The 21,216-nt window shown below is 44.2% G+C and overlaps 1 long non-coding RNA gene and 1 pseudogene across 1 annotated transcript; both read left to right on the top strand.

Annotated features, from left to right (window-relative positions):
• The first annotated feature begins 3,622 nt into the window (after nt 1–3,622).
• On the top strand, nt 3,623–4,029 carry LOC128423142 (60S ribosomal protein L35a-like; annotated as a pseudogene).
• Nucleotides 4,030–7,571: 3,542 nt separating this feature from the next.
• Nucleotides 7,572–16,476, top strand: LOC128423427 (uncharacterized). Its single transcript, XR_008332752.1, has 3 exons — nt 7,572–7,671; nt 10,619–10,814; nt 16,372–16,476. It is a non-coding gene; the product is annotated as an uncharacterized LOC128423427 (long non-coding RNA).
• Nucleotides 16,477–21,216: the final 4,740 nt, after the last annotated feature.

Here is a 21,216-nt window from a genome sequence, read left to right as displayed (position 1 = left end):
CCGGTCACAGCCTCTCTCCTCAGGCCACCCCTCTCACCAGTCCTGCTTCAGACCCTCTGGGAGTGTGTTTGCCTGGCTGAAATGTGTCCTTAAAACTCTGATCATGCCTCCTCCTTGCCTTAATGGAGGCTAGAAGGGGGCTGTGGGCTGTGAGAAACTAGCTGGCTTCTCAGCATAGCTTCCAGTATACCTCCATCCCATTGTTCAGCCTGGACACTGAGGTCCAGTTCCGAGAGTCTTCTGGCGGTTCCTTCACTCCGGGAAGTGAGGTTACAGGGAACCAGGCAGAGGGCCTTCTCGGTGGTGGCACCAACCCTGTGGAACGCCCTCCCACCAGATGCCAATGAAATAAACAACTATCTGACTTTTAGAAGACATCTGAAGGCAGCCCTGTTTAGGGAAGTTTTTAATGTCTGATGTTTTATTGTGTTTTTAATATTCTGTTGGGAGCCACCCAGAGTGGCGGGGTATAAATAATATTAATACATTATTATTATTATTATTATTATTATTATTATTATTATTATTACAGTGGTACCTCGGGTTACATATGCTTCAGGTTACATACACTTCAGGTTACAGACTCCGCTAACCCAGAAATAGTGCTTCAGGTTAAGAACTTTGCTTCAGGATAAGAACAGAAATTGTTCTCCGGCGGCACAGCAGCAGCAGGAGGCCCCATTAGCTAAAGTGGTGCTTCAGGTTAAGAACAGTTTCAGGTTAAGAACGGACCTCCGGAACGAATTAAGTACTTAACCCGAGGTACCACTGTATTATTATTCCTATTTCTCCTCTCTCGCTCTGCTTCAGCCTTGTGGAAAACTGGTGGCTGATGAAAGGAGGAGCCTGATGGAAAAAACTGGTCAGCAGAGTCAATGGGGTGGTCCGGAGAAAGCATATCTTCAGATAGATAACTGAAGATTCTCATCAACCATTTCAGATGGGATGAGGATCAGCAGAGGAGCTCAATTTCTGGTGTCACTGACTTTTGTGACCTTCAGATGAGCTGAATGAGCCCACTGATCCTGCAAATCCTAAATGTAATTTTTGTGTTTCCATGTGGTGCAGAAACACACATGTAGATTGCTTTGTTTGTTTGTTTGCTTGCTTTAGAAATAGATCCTTGTTCTTGCTCCTGTTATTTACCTAATATGGGCTTCTCTTGCCCATTTAAAAAGTGTAAGCGTTTTCCTCCAACCAAGGTTGGAAGGCATGGTGAAGTGGAATTCCTGAGTGAGGCAGCATGCTAAATCTCCACTTACGAGTTCTGTGTTTCCTTGTTACATAAATCCCACTTTGTTCCTCCCACCCTCATCTTTGCAATGTTAATAGAGACTTGTGTCATGCAAACTTGCATGAGCCAAGAACCATAATTCAGGGATGGTTTAATGTGGGCGTAAACGAGGCAGGGAAGCATTAATTAAAAGGGATGAATAGCAAATGTATGATTTAATTGGATCGGTTCTCAGTACACAGTTGGATTAGCCTTTATGCTAAGTTCTCGACAGTCTTGTTTCTTGATCTCCTGCCTCTTTCATAAAATTACTCAAGTCTGTTAACAAGTATCAATATTACATTTGAACAGATTTTGCCATGGAACACTATTTTTAAAGACCCAATCCCAAAGATATGCTGAAGGAGGGCAAATGGCTTTCTAGTTTGCAGGATCAAATTTGCTCTTTACCAGAACCTTGAAGTCCACCAGCAGGACCCAGATGCAAAACAGGGGCTGCAGGGAGCAACATGGCGCTTCCAGATGACCTATATATTGAGCATTCATTCTTGATTTTTTTGCAGGGAAGTTAGGAGGTGTTGGATCAAAGCAAGCATTATGCTACACTTCCCAGTGCATTAGGATTGCCATCTTTCAAACAGTGAAAATCTGGACACACACAAAACGTTGTTGAGCTTTTTTAGGGAGAAATGGCAAAATTGGCACAGGCTGCCATACGTATAGATTTTCCAGGACATTTTCACCAATTTACACCCAGACACTGCTGCCGACGACTTTCCCGCCACAGCAGAACCTATTAATCTACTTGCACTGGCATGCTTTCAAACTGCTAGGTCGGCAGGAGCTGGGACAGAACAACAGGCGCTCACTCCATCACAGGGATTCGAACCGCTAACCTCCCAATCGGCAAGCCCAAGAGGCTCAGTGGTTTAGACCACAGCGCCACCCGCATCCATGCTTGGTACCAGCCCCCAATGGCATGTTGATCTTTACATTAGGAAAGTGGAAGTAAGAACAGTTTCGTGAAGACAGGGCAAGCAGTGTCCCCGCTCACAAACCAAATGCAGTTCTGTGTGATTGCTTGTATATTTACTTGCTCGTGTGTGCGTGCATATGTCCTTCAGACTACGCGGCAGATATCTGTGGGGCTTCCTAATACACTAAATTCATACTGGGATCCTGAACCGAAACCCAGCTTGTTTTCAAGTATTCACTGCTAATAACATCACAAAGAATATACATGTTTATTTCCAGACTTCAAATTCTCACTTGCTGCATTTGCTCAGTTGGTGTCAAATTACACACACACACACACACAAACACACACACACACTGGAAAGTAAGTTTCCTCTTGGCACACCTTGCATAATTCTGATTCCTTGCTGAGACGACAGACTTAACATTCCAGCAATCAGTGCTGCCCGGATCAATAGCTCCAGAACAGCGGATGCAAAACCGTGGCCTTTCCCTATCAACATCCATGGAAATAAAAGGAGAGAGAAAATATTTCCTATCCCCGCTTCCTTGGCCACATAGAGATCCGATTCCATCACTCCCAAATGTATAAGAATCCCCTTTCATATGCAAATAGCCCGTTTGCTTTATAGTTGCAGCCAAACAGTTGTGCGGCATTTGTCATAAAAGAGATATTTTAATCACAGGAGACTGCCTTTCCATTGTATCGAACAGGTGCCTTCTAATAGCGTCTGCATTGTGACACCCAAGTCCTGATAATGTGAGCACCCTGCAGGAGGAAAACGTTGCACAGAAACGGAGGCGTTCGTCTTGCGGTTGGGGTTAGTGGTTTCCTATGATATGTATAGCATCGCTGCCAGGACCAAACAGAGGAGAAGCTGGAGTTCATTATAGCAAGCCTGACTGATGTGGTAGCTTTTGGCTCTGGGGTTTTTTTAGGAGAAGAGGGGAACACATGAAGGGCTTTTCTGTGTGGCAGAAATGCAGCTTTGGGTGGTTCCATTGAGGACTTGGCGCCATTCCGGTTCTGTTTCGAGGCAGCCTGAACAGTAAACCGGCTTGACCCCAACACATGCTGTTTGGGGACACTGGGGCTAAACATTACAAAACAGACACATCCTATGCAGTCTGGTGCCACAAAGAAGATCAGGAGTGGGGAACCCCTGGTCTGTAGGCCAGATGTGGTCCCTGAAATCCCCCCATCCAACATCCCCCTGGAGAATAAAGACAGATTGGTTTAGAAATTCTCGGCATGTTGTACGCTGAAAGAAAACTATATGAAAATGATGTATCTGTGGTATTTGACTCGTAGGAAGTTAGTGAAAATGTATAAGACAAGTACAAATACCTGCTGGGAATGCAAAGAAGAAGAAGGTACCTTTTTATCATATGTGGTGGCCGTGGCTCTTTCTCACCGCCATCTTGGCTCGGTGCTGCTGAGGCCTGATGGGAACAGGACTTCAAGACAACACCATGACTGGCAGGTAGTGGTCCAAGGCCACTTCTGCTGGCTACAAGCGAGGTCTTTGAAACTAGAGAGAGCACACAGCTCTTCTGAAAATTGAGGGAGTTTATTCCCGTAATGAGACAGAATTCTATTTGGGCAAGAAATGCGCCTATGTGTGCAAAGCAAAAAACAACACTGTGACTCCTGACGGCAAACCCAACAGGACCAGAGTAATCTGGGGAAAGGTGACCCGTGCCCATGGAAGCAACAGCATGGTGCAGGCAAAGTTCCACTCCAACCTACCTGCCAAAGCCATGGGACACAGGATCCGAGTGATGCTGTATCCATCTCTAAATTTAGAGTGAAAATAAAATTAAGATTGTATTTTTTTAAAAAAATGTGGTGGTCATGTAAGGTAATAAAAGCATTCTGGGAAATGATATATAACGAACTGGGAAAAAATGTTTAAAATAACCTTTGTAAAAAAACACACACCCAGAAGCCTTTCTGTTAGGAATTGTAGGTACCAACATCCCAAAGGAGCACAAAATACTATATGTGTGTGACAACAGCCACACGGATGCTATTAGCCCAGAGATGGAAAGAAGATAAAGTCCCTAGCAGAGAGGAATGGCAAACCAAGGTGTTGGATTATGCCAAAATGGTAAAACTGACCAGAAAGCTCAGGAACCAAGAAGACCAAAACATCAAGAAAGAATGGGAAACATTTATAATTTATTTAGGAGACCACTGTAAGCAGATGAAAACATTAGCAGGATTCTAATAACACTTGTATTGTAACAACTACTATGGACAATATGGAGAGATATAAAATATGGATGATGAAATAATATGCACCTGAAAATGTTGACAATAGGACCCAGGGAGGGTATGGTAGGAAGTCTGGCGATTCCGAGAAATCTCTAAATATGGATATGTATTTGGTATTGTTGTATCTTTACAGTTGTAAAAGCAAATAAAAATTATTATTATTATTTTTAAAAAAGACAGATTGGTTTATCTTTCTATTTACACACCAGAAATACTGAGTTGGTCCCAGCATTGGGCTGTCGTGCTTAGACCAACAAGACCTGACAACCAAATGGATGAGAGGACTCAACTTTTAGAGCAAAAGATGTGCATGGCTTCCCTCCCAGTTTCTGTCCACTCCCACCCCCCCCCCCAGTGGTCTCTGGTACTTGAAGTATCTGGCACTGGGATATTGTGCCTTTTTTGCTCTAAAAACAGACACCAATCCCTCTAGGCTACATAATCAGAGCCTCTGCCACTATCCTGTGTCATTTATTCCGTAGGGACTGGCTGACTTGTTAAACCCATTTAATGGAAGTCGTTTGTTGTATACAGTTCACAACCCTGTTATTACGAGCATTCCTTTTCTTTTCTTTTTTAAAATATTTTTATTGGATTTTAACATACAAAATTATAAAACATACCACACAATTTATCACAAATACATTCTTATTGGACTTCCATCAGCACCTCTGATAATCCTCCGTCTTAATCACTTCTTACACATTTCCTAACTTAATATTGCCTTTACATTCTTAACATGTCACGTCTCCTTCTCCATTTTTTGCAATATTTCTAATATTATTCCTCACAGAACTAATTGCAAACCTACAAACATCATCTGGTCATCACAAATACTTTTCAAATAATCTGTAAATTTACTCCAGTCCTTGGTAAACTTCTGGTCCCACCGGTTTCGGATCCTTCCTGTTAGTTTGTCAAGTTCCGCATAGTCCATTAATTTCATCCTCCATTCTTCCATCGTTGGTAATTCTTCTTGCTTCCATTTTTGGGCCAATAGTATTCTTGCTGCTGTTAGTGCATATAGAAAAAGTTTACATTCCTTTCTATTTATATCGTTTCCAACAATACCCAAGAGAAATGCTTCTGGTTTCTTTATAAATGTATATTTCAACATTTTTTTCAACTCATTATATATCATCTCCCAGAAGCATTTCACCTTTTTACATTCACAAGCATTCCTTTTCTGTGGCTTGTCCCCCACACCGACACAGGCAAAATTGATTTGTAGCCATTTGTTGAGTATTCGTAGTGATGCACAACAACGCTCCAGCTAGCTAATTCTGCAAGCAGTACTTCTGGGATTGCAAAACTGGAACAAGAATGGCCAAGCTGTACTGAGTCAGATTCTCAAACCTTTATTGGCGTACGGACCGTACTGAGTCTTTCTTACCACATTCTTTCCTCCATTGCAACGGCCTCTCGTGTTCCTGCCATCATTCCTGCAAAGTACAGGGAAAGAATTCACACTTGCATCTGGCACTGCACATGATGTCCCAAGACACTCAACAGGGTGTACCTTCACAGCAAACAGATATGGGAAAGTACCACTTTTCCAAACTTCCCCGCCTGGCTCTACTGGTGAAATGAATATGTAGCTCAGTCGTGACACAATGTCCCTAGTTCTTGTGTTTAAAAGATCTGGGGTTACTGGGTTTCCTCTGGCAAGAGAAAGGATTTGAGTTGAGTGAAGTTCACATAACTAGATGCTGCCTTGCTGCACTGGTATACCGACAGCACTTAAGAATCGGTGTGGGAGCAACTTGTTACATTTAACAAGCGTGCATTCTGAATACCTGAGTTTGCAAATAAATGAGCAAGCAAATTGGTTCTCCTTCTACCCCTTGTGCTGTTGTATTAATGCGCAGCATAGATTTGCGCAAGAATGGGGCTTCAATAAGGCAGGAATGCCGAACTGCACGAGCCTGGTACAACCTCTACGGAAAGCAAACAAATAAAATCTTTAACAGTGATAAGAACAACAACAAAAAATAACCCCGTGACAGACATTGTGGCAAGAAAGAGCCCATATCACAGGGATTATTTATAATCCAACATTATGCTACGTCAGATCTCTTTTTGCTTTCTATAGCTAAGGGATCCTGAACCTGCCATAAATATGTAAGGACCTTTTTGTGTCATTTTATCTGTAGGACACATGTATAAGCACAACCATAAATGCATTCATTTCCTTTTACTGCACAAACTCAGAAATGGGTTGGCGACACCCAACCAGTACATGTGGCTTTTGGAATCACTGTAAGAATTTAAAAAAACAATAATAATGTAGTTGTTTCAAGCTTTTGCAAGTTTGAAAAATGTGAGGGTATGTATTTCAAAGGTTCACAACAACAAAACAAGAGAATATTTAATTGTGTCAGGGAACCCAGGTTTCTGAAGCTTATTTCAATTATTTTAGCAGGCACTGTTCTTAAGGCTATTGAGCTTAACAATTTTGTATTCCAGAACAAATGTGTTGCCCTGTTCGTGCAAATGGTCTTAATTTCGTGAAGCCAAAACAGGCAAATGACACACATTATAAACATGTAAACAAACCTGGCAATACATTTTTACAAAGCGTTAAAACACAAATGTGGAACATCGTTACCTAGAAGTTTCCAGAGGCAGGGAGCGAAGTAGCCCAGAGATCCTTCATTCTATTGACATTTGAGAACTGTGACCTAAGTATTGGAGACCTGCCTAGGGTCTCCTAAATATGTGGCACTGAGGGCAGACTGACCCCTGTGAACCCCTCTTGCCTCTTTGGTCCATCATGTCCTGATCTCACCTCCTGAAATTGAGAGTAAATTTATTAGGATGATGAAAACGCTGGCAACGGTTGTGGGCATCGTTAACATTGGGTCTTCGCTTCAAGGAATGACCTTATTGGTAGGGTATTAATTTGTCAGGTTGAGAGGGTTCGCTTGGAGTATACTTTAGGACACGGTCACTCTATCCCTTGCAAATAAGCCTTGAAATAAACAGAAACAGAGGCAGAGTTCCAAAATTATTCTAAAAAGCTGTTTCATAACTACTGTGCTTACCAAGCCAGATATTAAATAGTCCACAATGTTTTCTAAGGACATTTGAGAGGCTCTCCCTATCCCACACTCTGCAGTGATCACAACTTACATAACAAGACTGTTCACCATACTGGAAGAACTGAGCCCCCAAAGCAAACCAGGTATACTTATAGACCACATAAGAGGATTTATATTTTTTTATATTTTTTTGCTATGTATTCTTTCTTATGCTGGGTGAATCTTGGAATTTATTGTTTGCATCTGTGGGTTAACACTTCAGCCAGGGCTAAATATACTCAGCATTTTAAAATCCACAACAGATTCTGGTTTCGAAACAAAGAATTGAAATTTTGTCATTCTGGAGAAACAATTGAGAATATTTATTCAACCAACTGGCAATAAAAACCAGAAGGAGAAAGGGAACTGTATACAGCAACCTCATCCTTTGGACGCTGAACGTCTTGACCCAGGCTATGTTGGGTTTTTGAGTCTAAACCAAAAACAGTGCCAGCAAAATCATGCGAACTACAAAATATATCTTTACCAAAATGAAATATGAGGTTATCTGGAGGCTAAACATAATAATAATAATAATAATAATAATAATAATAATAATAATAATAATATATTATTTATACCCCACCCACTCTGGGTGGCTTCCAAAAAAATATTAAAATACTGTAATACATCAAACATTAAAAGCTTCCCTAAACTAGACCAGCCTGATCCCAGACTTGATGCAAAATGGACTCAGAATGGGTGAAATAATCTCTGTTTCATTGCACACATGACCAAAAAGCTAGTCTGAACTGATGGGTAACTCGGAAGGTACAGCTGCTCAGGGAACAAGACAATGTACAGCCCACCTTCTATGAGGGAAGGGAAATTCATCTGTTTGGCTAGAATTTAAACTTCACCCAGATGATGGCTACATACCTTTCAACATTTCTCCAATGAAAATAGGGACGTCCTATGGGCATTTGTCCCGGGATGTAGGGAAACTTGGGGGGGGAAGAAGAAGGAAGAAGAAGAAGGAGAAGAAGAATTTGGATTTGATATCCCGCTTTATCACTACTCAAAGGAGTCTCAAAGCAGCTAACAATCTCCTTTCCCTTCCTCGCCCACAACAAACACTCTGTGAGGTGAGTGAGGCTGAGAGACTTTAAAGAAGTGTGACTAGCCCAAGGTCACCCAGCAGCTGCATGTGGGGAAGCAAACCCGGTTCACCAGATTACGAGTCCACCATTCTTAACCACTACACCACGCTGGCTCTCAGGGGACAGCAAGCCAGCAGCGAGGATGCTGAAGGAAGAATACATAGTAGGTAACATGCTAAGAAAGAGGACCAAACAATGGAGAGATGAAGAAAGAGACTTCAAGAAACAGAAATAGATGGTGAAACCAAAGAAACTTCACAATGCTTAAGATGAAGAAGGGCTCTATGCTATTGGGAGCAAGAGAGGAACACTAGGAAGCCTGGCTCTGGACAGAGTCTCACCCTTTTGACCCAGATCACAGCTTGAGGATGTCGCTAAGTCCAGCACTGGGCATTCAGGTGGTTTGACAGTTTGCAGTGACTTTCATGAATTTTGGCTGCTCTACAGTACATGGGATTGACCCAGAAGAGCATCTGTGAACCGTACCCTCAACTGGTCTAAAATGTGGTGGACAGATTGACTGTGGTTGACCACTGAGAAAATGTCATACCAGAATGGAAAGCGCTTCACCGGCTGCCAATTTCTTTCCAGGTTCAATTCCAGATGCCAGGTTTTGCCTTCAGATTTGTAGATGGCCTGGCCCAGGTATTGAAATGAGTGTCTACTTCCACCTGAGCCTATCAACTGAGATCTCTGAGAGCCCCACCTTCTACCTTGTGAGTGGTGGCTGAAGAAAAGGCCTTTTGTGGTAGTATCCAAGCTTATGATCCAGTGTGGACTATGAGATCATCATCTTAGGCATTTCTCTGAGGACAGTCCAGAGGGTGGTGATGAGAGAACAGGCATTTTCCGCAGTTGCTCCCCAGAGAGACCCATCAGGCATAATTTTGTCATTATTTTGGTGCCAGGCAAAGGAGTTTTTTGCTTTCCCCAACATTTTGGCTGCATCAGTGATTGTGTATATATATGTGTGTATATATATATATATATATATATATATATATATATATATATATGACGATGTCTTTAATATTGTTATGTCTTTTTATTACTGCCTTTTATCCTCGTTGCAAACTGCACCAGGACTTTTTGTTGCGGGAAGCAATTCGTAAGTTGAATAAACCTTGGTATTCAAAACGTCCACCCAGCAAAGCACTCACAGGTTGCAAGAACCAACTTTCCACTTTCTCTTAGGCCAGCATAGAAGGCAGAAGTGACCCAGGCAACCCTGTCAATACTGTAAAGCATGATAGACTCACTGGTCCAAGTTTCCAGTGGGTAAGGTAATATTCCTCTGGAATGCTCTGCAATGGGTCTTTAACGAGACGACGTGCTGTCAATATGCAAGATGAGACTTGGCGAATGAAAAGCATCCAGAAAGAGCATTCTGCAGTGAAGCTATTTCTTTGAAACCTATGCCATTCCCCTAGGCTACCTTTGACATATTATTTTGGGTGGAAGTGGTAAAGAGACCCAACAAAATGATTTTGGTAATGCTTTTCTATCAATTGAGCCATGTTCCTTCAGCCTCAATCAATCCCTCCTTCAATTCTTGCAAACCAGCTCTTTGTTAACTCACTTACATTATTGTGCAGTCCTCCCCAAGAGAGCTTTCTGATTACAAATGGATTTCTTTTTTTACCCTTGGGCATCGTGTCAACTGACCAGCATGAATCCTGAATTTTGGAAAGAGTCATTAAGTAAAGCGGCAACCAAGCAGCTGGAACAGCTTCCCATCATGAGGAACAGTAATATAGCATGCGGGAGGGGGCAAAAGGGGCAGTTTCCCCAGGTGCAAATTTGTTAGGGGTGCAAAATTTCAACATCCGGTGCTGCCTCAATACTGCTGTGTGCTTCCAACACTGGGCTCTGTTAAAAACGGCTTCTCCATGCGAACCAGGAAGCGACATCTGCAGACAACAGAATGGCTCTTCTTTTCTTATCTCTGCAGTTTCGATCTCTTGGGTGACATGGATGTCATTAGGCAGTTGAATGCGCATGCGTACTCCATCCATTTCCCTCTCGCCATGAGGCCCCGGGTACTGGCAACCCACGCTACACCACTGGTGAGGAGGACATTCTGCTAGAAGCAAAGGTGGTACTCAAAACCACCTTGAGGACCTGGTCTAAAATGCTGCACCTTCAATGTGAGTGTAGGCAGGGCTTTTTCAGGTGGAACTCACCAGAACTGAGTTCCGGCACCTCTTTGGTGCATTCCAGCACCTCTGTAGTATTGCGGCACAGCAGCACAGTGATTGGTGTGGTGCAGCAGAGGGAGCCATCGTAAGGTGCCAAAACCGTTGGTAGGCTGAGTGGGTGAAGAAGAGAAGATTACTTAGGGGCAATCTCCCCCCCCCCAAAAAAAATAGCTCAACAACCTTGACTGCACGCTCAACAAAATTTGGTTGGTTGGTCCCCCTTAAAAAAAGCCAACAAGTTCTGGAACCTCTTCTTCAAAATAAATAAATACCGTATTTTTCGCTCTATAGAACGCACTTTTCCCCCTCCAAAAATGAAGGGGAAATGTGTGTACGTCCTATGGAGCGAATGCAGGCTCCTTGGCTTCAGCAATAGCAACACGAAGCCTCCAAAGCGCAGAGGGAGTGCTCCCTCCGCGCTCCGGAGGCTTTGCGTTGCTTTCGCTGAAGCCTGGAGAGCGAGAGGGGTCAGTGCACACCAACCCCTCTCGCTATCCAGGCTTCAGGGATAGCCGCCTGAAGCCTTCGGAGCGCAGCACGAGTTCCCGCTGCGCTCCGCAGGCTTCAGGTTCCTTTCGATGAAACCAGGAGAGCCTTGTTCTCCCGGCTTCAGCGAGGGAGAGCTGCGCAGCGCCCCTTCAGCCAAGCGGGAGGAGAAATAGAAGGGGCTCCATTTCTCCTGCCACTTCGCTGAAGGGGCGCTGAGCAGAGAGGGGGAGAATTTTTCCCCCCTTGTTCTCTCCCTCTAAAACAAGGTGTGTCCTATGGTCCGGAGTGTCCTATAGAGCGAAAAATACAGTAAATGCCCTGACAAATAAACAGAAGTGTCAACTGAAAGGGAGGGATAGGAAACAATGGGAATGAATTTCAAAGAAAGAGACCCAATGGACAAGTGGGAGGTTGAGGGGCACCTGATTATCCTGGAATTGTATGCAATTGTATGAGAAAGAGAATGACAGCCAGCGGAGATCTGAAGACCTATGGAATACAAACTTGGCTAAAGTGGAAACTGGAGCTTTTGGGACATTTGGACTTAAGAGAAGTAGGAAACAAGATTTTGGCTCCATTTTTAAATACGGAGGCCTGGCTGGAAGAAACATGGACCTTTTTGGGACAGAGCTCCTTCGAGATTCAGAGTTCAATATAAAGGACTATCAAAAAAACCGGCAGAGAGGAATTGAGAGAGAATTGAGAGCCTCGGACATGAGGTCGCCAGGCTGACTGTAGATGGACTGATGGACTTTTTGTTGGGGTTCGAAACCGGGAAAGGGGGTGGTGGGGCTTTGGGAATCCAAAGGGTGTATAACTATATTCTGTTTTAATTAATTTGGTTTTGCCACTAACATAAAAATGGGGATTTCGGGGAAGGGAATTGGGTCCGACCTTAGAAAAAGACTTTTAAGAATAAGTATTGATGTATAAAGATTGAGGTTTATAAGTTAAAATTGGTTAATTAAATTGAGGGGGTGAACCTAGAAAAAGATTTTGAAGAATAAGTATTGATGTATAAAGATTGAGGTTTATAAGTTAAAATTGGTTAACTAAAATGAATTAGAGAAAATAAGGTAAAGTTTGGGGAAAAGAACTTGCTGAGCTAAAAATTGGAACTGGAATACAAAAAGTGGAGGTGTGGGGAAGTCAAGGAAATTGGTCATTGACAGTAAGAATTGTAAGTTGTATGTGTGTTTAATTGTTGTTGTTTTTTATGTTTTGTTTTTATTTTTTTGAAAATTTCAATAAATATCTTTTAAAAAAAAAGAGAATGACAGCCAGCAACTCTAAGTTTGCACACAGCTTGGGGTACTTGGGGACAGCCAGAACAGCCCAAACTGGCATTCTGGACAGACTTCCAAATAACCCATGCTGCTTCCTTCTGATTTGCTCACTATATTCTTTCCTTTTGGCTGATGTGCGCATGATTGCAGCCTCGAGGAGGAACGGCTGCAACCTGAGACTCTTTGGCAGCGAGCGATACTGGGTAACTCAGGTTCATCTGCCTGACATCTTTTCCACAGCCAGGCTGCCACCTCTAAAAAGGATCTAAGGAACAGTGGTCAGATATATCACAGGATCAAATGCGCAACTGTGGTCATGATGCCCATATGATTACTGCAGATGGAAGCTGGTGAAACTTCAGAGACATTATGGCAGGGCTCCAATTTATCAAGCATACGTGGTTGGCAAGCAGTCGCCGGCCAGTCCTTGCCAGAGGGACCAATATTGGCAATTGGAGGCACTTCATTTTAACATTTCAAAACTTTACTCCATTCCCCCTCTTTCTGCGGTTCCTTAAATTTGCTTTTAATATCTTCGGCATATCCAAATTAACTTAATTTGCTCATTTATTCATCTTCTTTAAATATACACGCTTATGAAACTGCAGGTTATCACAATATTCCTGCCAATGTTTTCATCTGTTTATAATTTATAAGTAAATATTCAATAAACCATTTTCATTCTTTTATCGGTTTACTTTCAATATGATAGACACCACTTACAAAGCAGAGTGCTTCTCTCCCCACATTTTCTGTAAAAAGAGCATCAATTTTGGCCTACCCCTTCCATAAGCAACCTGCAAGGCAATCCCTTTCACACTGGGAGAATAATAAGAACAAGTTTATTATGTATACCCCGCCCATCTGATTGGGTTGCCCCAGCCACGCTGGGTGGCTTCCAGCATATACAAAAACATAATAAAACATTAAACATTAAAAACCTTCTTATACCTTCAGATGTCTTCTCCTTCAGATCTCCTTGACATCTGATAGGAGGGTGTTCCACAGGGTGGGTGCCGCTACCAAGAAGGCCCTCTGCCTGGTTCCCTGTAACTTCACTTCTTGCAATGAGGGAACCGGCAGAAAGCCCTTGGAGCTGGATCTCAGTGTCCGGGCTGAACAATGGGGGTGGAGATGCTCCTTCAGGTATACTGGACCGAGGCCGCTTAGGGCTTTAAAGGTCAGCACCAACACTTTGAATTGTGCTCGGAAACGTACTGGGAGCCAATGTAGGTTTTTCAGGACCAGTGTTATATGGTCTCAGCGGCCGCTCCCAGTCACCAGTCCAGTTGCCGCATTCTGGATTAGTTGTAGTTTCCGGGTGACCTTCAAAGGTAGCCCCACGTAGAGTGCATTGCAGTAGTCCAAGCGGGAGATAACCAGAGCATGCACCACTCTGGCGAGGCAGTCCACAGGCAGATAGGGTCTCAGCCTACGTACCAGATGGAGCTGGTAAACAGCTGCCCTGGACACAGATTTGACCTGTGCCTCCATGAACAGCTGTGAGCCCAGAATGACTCCCAGGCTGCGCACCTGGTCCTTCAGGGGCACAGTTACCCCATTCAGGACCCGGGAGTCCTCCACACCTGCCCGCCTCCTGTCCCCCAAAAACAGTACTTCTGTCTTGTAGGAAGGAAAATCTGTTGGGGCAGACTAAAGGGTATGTGCGGAAAAGCCATACACACAGAGGCATAAAGTAATCATGATAATAATAATGATGATGATGATAATTTCATCCAAAATCAAGCCACATCCTAGTTTCACTGTTAAAAATCTCTCTGTGTTCATTTAATACAGAGGCAACAGCACAATCCAAACCCAAGATCCAGCAGGATGAGAGAGCCTGGATTTGGCTGACATTGGGCTTTCCTAGCTACTTCATTGACATGAAGTCCCTCACTGCAGCTCATCTGGGACAACTGAAACCTGTGCAGCTCGCACCAGTATAAGTCCCCCAAAGGGACATTGTAGCAGAGAGCTGAGGGCGGGACACAACAAACCCTCTTCTGCTCAGTCATGTGACCTAGGGCCCAACCCTCAAAAGCCGGCCCCACACTCACCTGCCACTTCTACTGGCAGTAGCCTCTCCCAGGGGGCTCCTGAACAGTGTTTACAATAGTCAACTCTGTCACTGAAGTTAGGAAGATACTGAAGAGCATCCATTAGAAGTGGGACGTGATCCAAAACAGTGCTAAAATGACACTTGCTAATCTCCCTATTGCAATAAATAAACAATGACTGAGGCCAAGATCTATCTGAAGTTCTGGACATCAGACTCTCTTAACGACTGCACTGCCTTCTCCCTTAGACTAGAGATAGGGAAAGGGAAAGGGAAAGGACCCCTGGACAGTTTGTTGTTTAGTCATTTAGTCATGTCCGACTCTTCGTGACCCCATGGACCAGAGCACGCCAGGCCCTCCTGTCTTCTTCTTACATTCCAGGTTCCTATGCAATATTTTTCTTTACAGCATTGGACTTTCCTTTCGCTTCCAGGCATATCCGCAACTGAGTGACCTTTCGGCTTTGGCCCAGCCGCTTCATCAGCTCTGAATCTACTTGTAGTTGTCCTCCGCTCTTCCTCAGTAGCATGTTGGATACCTTCCGACCTGAGGGGCTCATCTTCCAGCGTCATAACTTTTATATGCCTGTTGTCTTTGTCCATGGAGTTTTCTTGGCAGGTATACTGGAGTGGCTTGCCGGTTCCTGCTCCAGGTGGATCACATTTGGTCAAAACTCTCCACTATGACCTGTCCATCTTGGGTGGCCCTGCTCATAGCTTCTCCAAGTTATTGAAGTGCCTTCACCACGGCAAGGCAGTGATCCATGAAGGGGATCACAGTTAAGTCCAGTCAAAGGCGACTATGGTAGAAGACCCTCCTAGCCACTGAGGCACATGCACCCAGGAGCACCCCCAGACTACTAACTTGCTGTTTCAGGGGAAGCATGACCCTAGCCAAAGCAAATGATCAACCCATTATCTGGACCCTTGGCCTTCCCACCGGCCCACTGAATGCCCCATTTCAGGGCTTTCCAACGGTTCCCACTGGCAGGGTCCCAGACAACATCACTCCTGTCTGCCTGTTCAGTGAGTGGACGGGAGAGCTCTGTGCCGGTGGATTGGCACTGATATCACTCTGCTGGCAATGGGGTGCCAGGGCTATTACCCCTCTGCCCACTGCTGCTCTCCACCCAAAGGAGATTTGCATTGCACAGTTAACTCTCACTTTCTCTCTCTCTCTCAATCAATCTTTGGAGGATTTAATTCTACATGGAAAGCCAGCTGGTCCCTTCCCCTGTCATTAAATTCTCCTAAATCGATTGAATTAAAGATGGCCGGAGCCCTGCAGAGAAACAGCTCAGCTTTTCCTCTCCCCCATTCGGCTGCTCGCTCCATTCAGCAACCGATCTGCCAATCACCCAAGTCGCCCTGTTTCCTCTCTCACACACCCCGGCTCTTGCTTTCCCAGCCATATAGGACATGTAAGCCTGCTTCAGTCTCATTCAACTTGACACCTGTTTCGTTTTAAAAGAGGCTACTATAAATAGAAGAGGGAATGCAAATCTCGGTGGCTTTGCACTGTATTCTGGAAAAAGCAACTTGCAACCCCGGGGGAGGGGGGAGGGAAGCGAGAAGGAGGGGGAAAGAGACACTATCTTGCCTCAAAACATGGCAGCTCTATTTAAGGGCCGTTGCTTTTAATTTAAATGCTCATTTCTTTTTCTATTTTCAGATCCTCCCTGGGATTTTAGGAATGTTGAGACGTGCTGCTTATAAAGCCCTAAGTACAAGATGGTCACGGACGGCTGGAAGGAGGCATGTTCTAATGGAAACAAATCACTTGTCAGCGAGCAGCCTTCAAACTTTGAACAAAAGCTCAAAGGGCTCAGGAAAAGAGACATGTTGGTTGGCTTCTAAGGCCCGGGTGCACGTTCACAGCCCCTCTTCCCCAAAAGCTCTGCGGTTATTTAATGCAAGTTAATTTATGTCCACAATTTGGAAGAGGTGCTGCAGCGTCAGCACTCCCTGTTAAAAGGAAATCCGTGGGATTTCCATCCTTCCAAGCTCAACTTGACTTTGCAAAACAAGATCGTGGCTCAACCAGAGCCTGTGCTTTCTAGGGAGTCTCTCAGAAACACATTTGAAACCTCCCCAAAATGAGTCCCTTCCTCTTGTTTGAAACATGCCAGCTGCTTTCCGTTGCAAAATCTTTCTTTCAGCTGTAGGGTCTTGTTTAGTATATACCGTAATTCTCTATGGTAGAACTGGGATGGGTTCCTCTTGTCAATGAGGTGATATCTCTAGTCAAAGTTGGATGCGGGTGGAGCTGTGGTCTAAACCACTGAGCCTCTTGGGCTTGCCGATCAGAAGGTCAGCGGTTCAAATCCCCATAACAGAGTGAGCTCCCGTTGCTCGGTCCCAGCTCCTGCCAACCTAGCAGTTCAAAAGCATGCCAGTGGGTTTGAGCCCCACATTTGGCAAAAGATTCCTGCATTGCAGGGGGTTGGGCTAGATGACCCTCATGGTCCCTCCCAAACTTGATTTCCTGATTCTCTGATTCCATGAAACCAATATTCCCCCTCCCCTGGGTTCCATCTATTCATGAATATCTACTTTCACATATCACATTTGTGCACATGCAAACACCATTCTGCCTCAACCATATTTGAAACTTCCCATTTACTCACACAAACATATTCCAGCCAACATCCATTCACGTTCCTGCCCTGGCTTCAATCCACAAATATCCACTGGCTTCTGTTGACTGTCTTCCAAAGGTGAACTTCCATCAGCCGACATCCACAAACATCCATCTGCTTTAGCCTTGTAGCCTCCACCAACTTCCGAATCCAAAAGCCACTGGCTTCCATCCACCAACATCCGCCAGCTTCTCTTAGGTCCATCATGAGACGTCCAGCAGCTTCCAACCATGGATACCAGCAGCCCTCAAGCAAGCAAACTTGCCTTATTATCGCTCCCTAGCATCCCACTGCCAGAGGATTGCCTCCTTCCATTCACCACTTTGCCTCCTCCAAGTGGAAGAAACCTGGGCGGTGCTGAATGTCACATCCATTGCCAGGTGTGTCCTGCTGGAAAGAGAAAAGGGCTTTCCCCTTGGCCTGCCTGTATATCCACTCAGTTGCCAAGTGCTCTTGTGACATCACAAGAAACCCACAGCCAATGGCAAGAGCTGGGGAGGCATCATCTTCATTGCTTTGAGCCTCACAGTGGCAGATGGACCTATCAGTGATTGTGTGCTTGTGTATTCAGGAAGCGGGTGGCCCAGTGGTCTAAACCACTGAGACTTTTGGGCTTCCCAATAAGAAGGTTGGTGGTTCAAATCCCCATGACAGGGTTAGCTCCCATTGCTCTGTCCCAGCTCCTGCCAATCTAGCAGTTCGAAAGCACACAAGTGCAAGTAGATAGACTGCGGTGGGAATATAAATGGCATTTCTGTGTGCTCTGGTTTCCGTCATGTTGTTCCACTGTGCCAGAAGCAGTTTAGTCATGCTGGCCACATGACCCGGAAAGCTGTCTTTTTACAAACACCGCTCCCTTGGCCTGAAAGTGAGATGAGTGCCCCAACCTCATAGTTGCCTTTGACTGGACTTAACTATCCAGGGGTCCTTTATCTTACCTTTTGCCTTCTACCAGCTTAGGTTGTTGAGACAGCTATGGCAGTTTGTGGCCACTGTAATCCATGCACTGATAATGGCCAGGTTGGATTACTGCAGTATACTCCATGCGGGGCTGCCCTTGAGGTTGGCCCAGAAGCTGTAGCAAGTTCAAGATGGGGAGGTTTGACTGATCTCTGGGGCAGGATATTGCCACCATGTTATGCCACTGCTGAAGGAACTGAACTGGCTGACGGTTCAAGGCGCTGGGTTTGGTGTTTATTATAAATTTTATTTTTGCATTTTCTATTTTACGTAAACACACAAATTAAATACATAGACATTTAATCCCCTTTGACTTCCCTCCCGCACCCATTGTGGATCTTAACTGAATGATTTCCCCCTCTGCATCTCTTTCATAACTCTATTCTTGTCAATCCTTTGTCAATCCATAGTTCAAATTTTTACTACAAGTTTTCGGCCAATCCTACCAATGTATGTAATTGTTTACAATAGCTTTTCATATAAATTATAAACTTTCCCCATTCCTTCTCTTCCTGGTTTCTAATTCTCCCTGTAAGCTTTGCCATCTCGGCATAGCTCATCAGTTTTGTCTGCCACTCTTCTTTGGTTGGAGTTGTACCCTCTTTCCATTTCTGGGCTAACAGAGTCAACATAGACGTGGTTGTGTACATAAATAGTTTCGTCTGCTCCTTCAGGAACTCTGGTCCTATAATACCTAAAATAAAAGCATCTGGTTTCTTAGGAAAAGTTATTTTCAGCATTTTTTATTCAATTCATTATATATCATTTCCCAGAAGTCTTTTATCATCTCACACGACCACCACATGTGATAAAAAGTATCCTCTTTTTCTTTGCATTTCCAACATGTTTTGGACTTTTATTTATACATCTTAGCTAATTTACTAGGAGATAAATACCAACGATACATCATTTTCATATCATTCTCCTTCAAAATGTAACATGCTGTCAATTTTAATGTCTGTAGTCATGTCTATTGTCCATAGTCTCTCCCACGCTGCTAATTCAATTTTATAACCCAAATCCTTGGTTTTGGTGTTGAAGCCCTATACAGCTTGGCAGGGGTGCCAAGTAAGCCCTGCCCCAAATAATCGTTCACATGACATGGCAGACACACACCATTTGAATGGCAATGTCCATCAACTTTTGGGGTCCCTGCCCCCTCAAATATTTTACAGGGGGCCAAAGATCCCAGTAGTCCATTCAGCACAATGTAGGAAGTGGTTGGGTCTTCTGTGTTGTGGCACCTACTTCTTGGGATTCACTCACTGTCTTCTTGGTGCCTACTGAAGACCTTCTTCTTCCCACGAGACTGTTAAGTAGAGCTCTTTGCCAGTCTGCATCTGTACTGGAACTGTTTTTAGATGATTTAATGTGTTTTTGCTGCCCTTGGGCTCCTTTGGGATGAAGGGCAGGATATTAATTGAATGAATGAATGAATGAATGAATGAATGAATGAATGAATGACTGGGTTTGGCAGGATCTCTAGACTTGTGTACCTTTCGATTCCTTCTTCCCTTCTTGGTTTTCCAGTCCTACTTGGAGTGCAATTGCAAATAATAATTTGCTCTATGAAGCGGCAATTTGTGGGTTGCCTCAAATCAGGACAGGGCTATCGCTGCACATGGTGGTGAGAGGGGAGAGGAAGTGAGCACAAGCAAAATCACTGCTTAGCATTCATGTCTGAACCATCCCTGCGATCTTTAGCTCCAGTTTATGTTAAGTTATTTGAACAGTGTCCTTCCTTCTTTTATTGGTGTTTGAGATTGTCATTTACTCAAATGTATTTTTGCATACAAACTATGCAAACTATGGCAAGTTCTTAGAGAAATGGGAGTGCCTGATCACCTCATCTGTCTCCTAAGAAATCTCTATGTGGGACAAGAAGCTACAGTTAGAACTGGATATGGAACAACTGATTGGTTCAAAATTGGAAAAGGAGTACGACAAGGCTGTATATTGTCTCCCTGCTTATTTAACTTATATGCAGAATTCATCATGCGAAAGGCTAGGCTGGATGAATCCGAAGCCGGAATTAAGATAGCCGGAAGAAATATCAATAACCTCAGATATGCAGATGACACAACCTTGATGGCAGAAAGTGAGGAAGAATTAAAGAACCTTTTGTTGAGGGTGAAAGAGGAGAGCGCAAAATATGGTCTGAAGCTCAACTTCAAAAAAACGAAGATCATGGCCACTGGTCCCATCACCTCCTGGCAAATAGAAGGGGAAGAAATGGAGGCAGTAAGAGATTTTACTTTCTTGGGCTCCATGATCACTGCAGATGGTGACAGCAGTCATGAAATTAAAAGACGCCTGCTCCTTGGGAGAAAGGCGATGGCAAACCTAGACAACATCTTAAAAAGCAGAGACATCACCTTGCCAACAAAGGTCCGTATAGTAAAAGCTATGGTTTTCCCAGTAGTGATGTATGGAAGTGAGAGCTGGACCATAAAGAAGGCTGATCGCCGAAGAATTGATGCTTTTGAATTATGGTGCTGGAGGAGACTCTTGAGAGTCCCATGGACTGCAAGAAGATCAAACCTATCCATTCTTAAGGAAATCAGCCCTGAGTGCCCACTGGAAGGACAGATCGTGAAGCTGAGGCTCCAATACTTTGGCCACCTCATGAGAAGAGAAGACTCCCTGGAAAAGACCCTGATGTTGGGAAAGATGGAGGGCACAAGGAGAAGGGGACGACAGAGGATGAGATGGTTGGATGGTGTTCTTGAAGCTACCAGCATGAGTTTGATCAAACTGCGGGAGGCAGTGGAGGACAGAAGTGACTGGCGTCCTCTGGTCCATGGGGTCACGAAGAGTCGGACACGACTAAACGACTAAACAACAAAATTTTTGCATAAGGGTCTCTGCCGGCTCCTACCCAAAGTTTGCCATGCCCTTAGCTTTATCTGACTTTGCAG

This window comes from Podarcis raffonei, chromosome 11 (genome assembly GCF_027172205.1).
Source record: "Podarcis raffonei isolate rPodRaf1 chromosome 11, rPodRaf1.pri, whole genome shotgun sequence".
NCBI classification, from domain to species: Eukaryota; Metazoa; Chordata; class Lepidosauria; order Squamata; family Lacertidae; genus Podarcis; species Podarcis raffonei.
The sequence above is the reverse complement of the archived record's forward strand: the minus strand, read 5'-3'. Positions and strand labels throughout refer to the sequence as shown.